The 7,500-nt window shown below is 60.1% G+C and overlaps 1 non-coding gene and 1 pseudogene across 1 annotated transcript; both read right to left on the reverse strand.

Annotated features, from left to right (window-relative positions):
- The window catches only part of LOC128307547 (uncharacterized), a 9,169-nt pseudogene extending 9,037 nt beyond the window's left edge, over window positions 1-132 (reverse strand).
- A 397-nt stretch (window positions 133-529) lies between these two features.
- LOC128307539 (5.8S ribosomal RNA) lies at window positions 530-687 on the reverse strand. Its single transcript, XR_008287638.1, has one exon. It is a non-coding gene; the product is annotated as a 5.8S ribosomal RNA (ribosomal RNA).
- Window positions 688-7,500: the final 6,813 nt, after the last annotated feature.

A 7,500-nucleotide genomic window follows, 5' to 3' on the forward strand; every position in this document is an offset into this window, starting at 1 on the left:
GTACGCGCCGTCCCTACGTGCTGAGCTTATCCCGTTTCGCTCGCAGCTACTCAGGGAATCCCTGTTGGTTTCTTGTCCTCCCCTTATTAATATGCTTAAATTCTGGGGGTTCTCACACATCACTTGAGGCCTACGTTGGATTTTTCCCGAATGGTAAATAGTAGCACGCACTTGTTCGCTTGTTTCCAGCGGGTGGGCGTACCGCACGAGTTACACGACTCGGCCAGACGGCGGGTCCCGGCAACAGACGGCAAGCCAGGTGTTCAAGGGCTTCCGGTGCTCCCAGGTTGTCTTATAGCCGAAGTTCGAACCGTGCGACACGACACGCACCCACTGGGCCAACTGTACCGCCTTACCATTTCAGCGCCCAAGGTCCCCCGCGGAAGGGGTCCGAGCACGCCATGATGCACAGTGCGCCAAACGCGTGTGTTCAAGCCTGCGACACACTCCCGGGCGTGCTGCTCGCCCAGGCGTGCCGCTGGTACGCGGGCGTCCTGTAGTTATGGAATAGTGTGTAACAAGAATTGGTAGGCACTCAAGAATGTGTGCATCGGTCGGGTTTAAACGTCCGATGCGCCATATGCGTTCAACGTGTCGGTGTTCATGTGTCCTGCAGTTCACATTCTGACGCGCATTTAGCTGCGGTCTTCATCGATCCATGAGCCGAGTGATCCCCTGCCTAGGGTTTTGGTATGTTCAACTGTCTCCTATGTTTTCGTTATGCGCTAGGTGCATCTCTCACAACTTAAGTTCCCCGGACAGCGTAACCGTGCACCTCTCGGTTCCTTCGAAGCCGTCCAGGGTGGACAAGGATGACCATTGGTCTTCCTTCCCATTGATCGACGCGCGATGTGGGCGGCATCGGCGCGATCTTGCACAACTTTCGTTCTCTTGATTAGGTTCTCTCTCGCTCGAGGCCAGTGTTTAAATATGTTCTAGTGGGTCTTTACCTTCGCCCATGTGTCACACACTTTACGCGTTCGATGGCTGCCATTGGGAGTGTGCGCACAGGTACGAAGGCCACTGGCCTACGGTCGCGCACGCTCAATATCGTAGTATAGACACACCTCTCTCGCGGGTCTAATTGGCGTGCGCGGCCCCCAAAAGGTAACATAGCAGTTTGTTCTGCTGATACCGTGTTTCTCTATCTCTCTAACCAACTCACACAACACATATATGTATTGATCGGTAATGATCCTTCCGCAGGTTCACCTACGGAAACCTTGTTACGACTTTTACTTCCTCTAAATCATCAAGTTCGGTCAACTTCGGCCATGCCAGCTGCAGCTCACGAAGGAACCGCGGAAGGTGTGCCTCCAGAGACCTCACTAAATAATCCATCGGTAGTAGCGACGGGCGGTGTGTACAAAGGGCAGGGACGTAATCAGCGCTAGCTAATGACTAGCACTTACTAGAAATTCCAGGTTCATGGGGACCGTTGCAGTCCCCAATCCCAACTAAATGAGCATTTGGGTGATTTCCCGTTCCTCTCGGAATGGGGGCGCCAATTGGCGAGAACACGCTGCTGCTCACATTGTAGCACGCGTGCAGCCCAGAACATCTAAGGGCATCACGGACCTGTTATCGCTCATTCTCACCTTGCTAAACACAAGTTGTCCCGCTAAGCAGGGCAAACGTGGCCGACGACCGCCCGTGAAGGGGCCGCCGGCCTTGACGTCAGGTGCACCCGGAGGTGCACTGCTGACAGCGTTCTAGTTAGCTTGTTTGAGTCGCGTTCGTTATCGGAATTAACCAGACAAATCATTCCACGAACTAAGAACGGCCATGCACCACTACCCTTAAATTTGAGAAAGAGCTCTCAATCTGTCTTACCTCGATAAGTTCGGACCTGGTAAATTTTCCCGTGTTGAGTCAAATTAAGCCGCAAGCTCCACTTCGTTTTTTTTTTTTTTTAAGAAATGCAGGTTTTATTGTACAAAAATACCTTATAAACCTACCCTCTTGACGTAGGACGTCGCCCGCCAGGGATTTTGTCCTACGTCGTTGCGAACCCTTTCGGATATCTCTTCGCGATTTATTTATTCAATTTTCCGTATCTTAACCCGCATTTTAAAGGCGTACGCATACTGAGTCCGCGTGACTCACTCATTCTTTCCCCTCTCGGAGATCTCAAGAAGTCAACCCGACATCTATCGATCTGACCATTCCGCCTCGCTGGCGGCAGCCTCCTCCGCGGGTGTCAATCGTCGGCCCGCATTCGAAGCACGACGGCGCCTTTCGTTTTCCCGTCTGTTGCGTCGCGACCGTATCCGATCCGCCTCCGTAGGCGCGGTCCGACGGCGGCGCGTCGTCGAGGGTCCCTCAGCCTGGACCCGAGCTCGCCATGCGCGCTGCATGAATAGACGCCGCTCGTGGCGCACTCTCAACGTCTCCGGGGAAGGTGGTCCCCCTCTGCTGCGCCTCGGTATAGGTGGAGGAGCTAGGCCCGCTCGCTCCGCCTCAACTGCCGTCCGCAGTACCTCGTCATCTCGGGCGGCCAGTGCTGCTGCGACGTCCGCAGCCAGTCGCACTCGCGCCCGATCCTCCGCTCTGCCGCGAAGCCGTCGGTTGCGGGCAGATCGCTGACGCGCTGCTCGCGACTCGTTCACGCGCCGCGTGATGTCTTCGATGATGACGTCGTCCATCTCCTCACCGAAGAGTGCGGCCACACTTTCGAGGACCACTTCCTCGTCCTCGGCGAAAGCCGCTTCCGTTCGACCATTGGTGAGCGCTTCATCATCGCGCCACAGCTGTTGAAGCACTGTGGTGATGGTCTTTGCTGCTTTCTGAATGCGGTCCCACCACTCCGCACTCTCCAGCAGCTTCTCTGCGATGTTGTTAAGCTGGACCGACTCGGGTGTCCCCCAGCCCAACAGCTCGTGACGGATTTCCTCAAACACGGGACACTCGAACAAGACGTGGGCCACCGACTCGACCGACCCCACGCACCGTGGACACTCCGGAGACGACGCGAAGCCGCAGACGTGCAAGTACTCTCGGAAGAATCCGTGTCCGGAGAGCACCTGCGAAAGGTGGAAGTCCACCTTCCCGTGCTTTCGTCCCGTCCACCGGTGCAGGTCGGGAATCATCCCGTGCGCCCACGTCAAGTAGCGGCTGGCCGATGGTGTTGCCGCCGCACGGTCCCAGGCGTCCTGCCATTGCAGCATCGTGGCTGCTCGCTCCGCCGCTCGTACCTCCTTCCTGCTGGCGCCAGGCTCGACCAGCAGCCTGCTATGGCACCTTGCGTCCTCGTTGACGACCAGCCAGTACGGCACCAAACCAGCCATCACCACTGACACCTCGTAGGATACCGAGCGGAACGAACTCGATACCCCACGTGCCAGTGGCTTCTGGACCTGGGCCAGTCGTCTTCGGCACCACTGCATGTCTGTCGCCTTAGCCCAGATGGGCGAGGCGTACCGGATCACCGACTCAGCGACTCCTGCCAGCAACCGCCGCTTGGCCACCTGGGGGCCGCTGTGGTTCCTCATCACCGAGGTAACCACCGCCACCGCACGGAGGGCCTTGTCCGCGGCCGCTTCCACGTGCGGTTTCCACGAGAGTTTCTCGTGGAGTTGTACCCCCAGGTAGCGTATCGATCGCTTTGACGTGCAGACCACTTCGCCGACGCGCACAGGAATTTCCAAACGTCCTCGACGCAGACTCGATATCAGAACCACCTCGGTTTTGTGGGGGGCGAGACTGAGGTGCCGTGCCTCAAGCCACCCCATCACCGCCTCGATCGCAGCCTCCGCAACGGACGCCGACTCCTCGGGTGTGCAGCCCTCGGCCAGGATGGCGATGTCATCGGCAAAGCCGACGATGGTGGCCCCTTCAGGGAGCTGGATCCGCAGAACGCCGTCGTACATAACGTTCCACAGAGTCGGGCCAAGGATTGACCCCTGTGGAACGCCTGCCGTCACCCGACGTGACACCGGGCCGTCGTGGGTGTCGTACACCAGCTCCCTGTCGGTGAAATAGTCGCGGAGCAGGAGTTGCAGCTGCGCTGGAACCTCCTTCTCACGCAGGGCCATCGCTATCGCCTGCCAGCTGGCGGTGTTAAAGGCGTTTCTGACGTCCAACGCCACAACCAGCAAGCAGCGCTTATCCCGGTTGTTAGTCCGTCCGTAGGACATCGCGCGCTCGCCTGCTTCCACCACCAGCTGGATCGCCTGCAGGGTGCTCCGCTGCTTCCGGAAACCGAACTGGTTCTCGGCCAGCCGAGGTGCCTCCGGATCCTCCAGGTGCTCGTTGAGTCTGTCCAGCGTAGTCCTCTCGAAGACCTTCGCCGGGTTGTCGATCAAGCAGATCGGGCGGCAGGACGAGGCTTCGCCCGGCGGCTTACCCGGCTTAGGCAACAGCACCAGCTTCTGCCTTTTCCATTCGCGTGGTATTTCGCCGGTGTCCAAGCAGCGCTGGTAGACACCAGCGAATGGCTCCGGATACTTCCGGATGGCAGCCGTTACCGCAGCGTTCGGTACTCCATCGAGGCCAGGCGCCTTCCGCGGATGCAGCTCGCTCGCTATCGCCTGGAGCTCCGCGCAGCTGATCGGACGGACCGGAGTGTCCCCTTCCGAAGGCGTGACGTCCGGCCACTCGACCGGGGGATGCTCCGGAAACAGCTCCTCGACGATCCGCTGCAACACCGCTGGATCGCGTTCACGCGCCGTCCAGCTGCCCCGAAACCGAAGAAGCACTTGCCGGAACCACTGTCCCGTCTCATCTGCAGCCAGGGCCTGCAGCCACTCATCGAACTGGCGCTGCTTGCTGGCCTTAATTGCCACCCTTAAGGCAGCACGCGCCTCCTGATGTTCCTCTGAAGCCAGTTCGGCGGACGTCTCGTCGAGGGCCAATGACTGTCGCTCCCGAGCCAACCGGCAGCGCTCGGTCAGCTCCTCGATATCCGGAGTCCACCAATATGTGTTGCAGTTCCTTCTCTGCTGCTGCGACTGCCCAATCCTCACCATGGTAGCGTCGCAGGCCTCCGTAAGCACCATCCCCAGGCTTGCCGCATCGGTCACCCGATCGGCAAAACGGGTCGCCTCAAGTGCCAGCTCGAAAGTACGGGGGCAAAACTGGCGAGTTCGCCAGCGAGTACCCGCCTCCCGTACTTCGACACCTTCCTGCTGATGAATGCCCCGTCCGGGCCGCTGACCTGCACGATGCTGTTGCCCGACCGCAAACCGAATATAGCGGTGGTCGCTATAGGAGTAGCGGTCTAGCGTCCGCCAGGAGCTGATGTCCTCCGCTGCTCCATCCGATCGGCAGAGCGTTGGACTCGCGAAGGCGACGTCCACTCTGCTGGGCCGAGCCACACCGTTCCCCAGGAATGTCGGCTCCGTGCCGCGGTTGAGGACCTCCAATCCTAGGCTGGTAACCGTCTGAAGGAGCGCCTCACCCTTAAGGTTGGCCCGCTCGCTCCCCCAGGCCCCATGCCACGCGTTGAAGTCACCAGCTATCAGCACGCAAGGGTGGCCTCGCGCAAGTACCTCCAGCCGGTCCATCTGTTGCTCGAACTCCGGGAGGCCGATCGATGGCGGAATATAGCAGCAGATGACAACGATGCCCGCCACCTCGGCAGCTACGATGCCCGGATGCTGCACGCTCCTCACCCGCTGTATGGGAAACCGTTGGCCACTGGTGACGATCGCGGCCTTCAGTGCGTCGTCGGATGCCCAGTTCCCATTGTTGGCCGGCACAGCATAGAGCTCCGTGATGAGCATCACGTCTGCTCCCTCCTCCCTCATCCGCTGGAGCGCAAGATCCTGAGCGCTCCTGCTCTTACCGATATTTATCTGGAGCACTTCTATCATCATCGTGTGGCTGCAGCTTTGCACGAAGCTGCGGCAATCGAGTGCGGGCCGCCACACTTCAAACAGCGAGCCTCGCCAGTGCAGCTCGCTGCCTTGTGGCCTTCCGCGCCACACCGGATACACGCTTTGCTGCGGTCCTCTCCCGAGCACTGCCCGGCGAAGTGGCCGCGCTCCAAACATCGGAAGCACCGCTTCTCCTCCAGCGACGCTTTCGGGACCTCCCACACCCAACAGGAGGTGTGTCCTAGGAGCAGGCGCTTCCCAGCCAGATGCTCCGCATCCGACCGGGGCAGACGAACGCGAGCACGCTTCGTGCCGTCTCGCCGCTCCCACATGTCGAAGGTGGCCTCGGAATGCTCCTTGCCGAGAGCCGTCAACACCGCCCGACGCAGCTGGTCCTCGCTCGCCAAGGAGTCGATGTTTGTTATAAGCACCATCGACATCTCCGTACGCACGGTCGCCGCACCCTTGTCTCCGATGGCTTGCCGGATACGCTGGCACAGCTCGGCGCTGTCGGCATCACGGCTCAGCGGCAGCCGCAAGGTGTCTTTCGGCGTTCGCTTGCCGACGCCGATCTTCTCCTGCATGCCGTCGAGATGCGAGCTCGTACGAATCGCCCTATACATGTCGAGGTAGCTGACGCCCTCCGCTGGCATCACCTCGATGGTGTCGGGCCGCTTCCGCGACTTCTTCACTGCAGCTGGCATCGTGCGTGGCTGCTGCTTACTCTGCTTTCGCAGCAACTGGCCCTGCAAATGCCACTGTTGTTGTTGTTGCTGGGGCTGCCCAGCCGAACGCTGTCCGCTCTGATGTTGCTGCGGACGTTGCTGCTGTTGCCGCTGCGGCTGCTGCCGTTGCGGGAGCTGCGGCCACTGCTGCTGATGCTGCTGAGCCGGCTGCTGGCGTGCCGGCTTACGGCGCACCACCTCGGCCCAGGAGCCGCCTTCCTGGTCCGGAGACGGCACCACCGTAGCCGTCACCGCACCCTCTCGCTGTTGTGCCAGCTGCTGCTGCTGCTGCTGCTGCTGTTGCTGCTGCGACTGCGCAACAACCAGTTGCGTTAGAAGCCCAGAGACCATCTCCCGCTCCTTACGGTACTCCTCTCGCAGATGGAGCACCTCCTGGCGATGGCACTCCTGCATCGCCGCGAGGTCTTTCCGGTATTGCTCAGCTTGCTCCGTCAGCTGAACACGGAGGAGGGATAGCTCGTCCTCCAGACGCTCGATGAGCCTCTCCATCGTGGCTCCTTTCGCAGCCGTGGCCGTGCCAACGCCACTCGTGCGAGCAACACCGCTCGTGGCTGCGGTCTGCCCTTCCGGCACTCTGCTGAGCATCACTACCGGTTTCGAGCCCACCGGTGCTCGGCTATCGGTCGATCCCGACCGTGATCGTAAATTCCGACTGGCGGACATCATCGCCAGAAAGAAGGAAGAGTCCGCGCTTTACACTGGTTTTACTCCCCCTCAAGGAGGGACGCCAGCAGCGGACTGCCACGAGGATCGCCGGAGAGGTTTTTCCGGCCTGGTGAAGTGAGGGAAGATGGTAGGAGGACGGGGGGGTGCGCGATGGAATCGTCCCGCCGAGCCGCTTCTTCTGATACCCCACTTGCCGGGGTGGCGATGAAGTTTTCCTCGGAAAAATCGCGAAAAACCGCTTCCTGGGTGGTTTTTCCGCCCTAGGGGGGTGG

The sequence above is a fragment of the Anopheles moucheti genome (genome assembly GCF_943734755.1).
Source record: "Anopheles moucheti chromosome X unlocalized genomic scaffold, idAnoMoucSN_F20_07 X_unloc_1, whole genome shotgun sequence".
Lineage (NCBI taxonomy): Eukaryota > Metazoa > Arthropoda > Insecta > Diptera > Culicidae > Anopheles > Anopheles moucheti.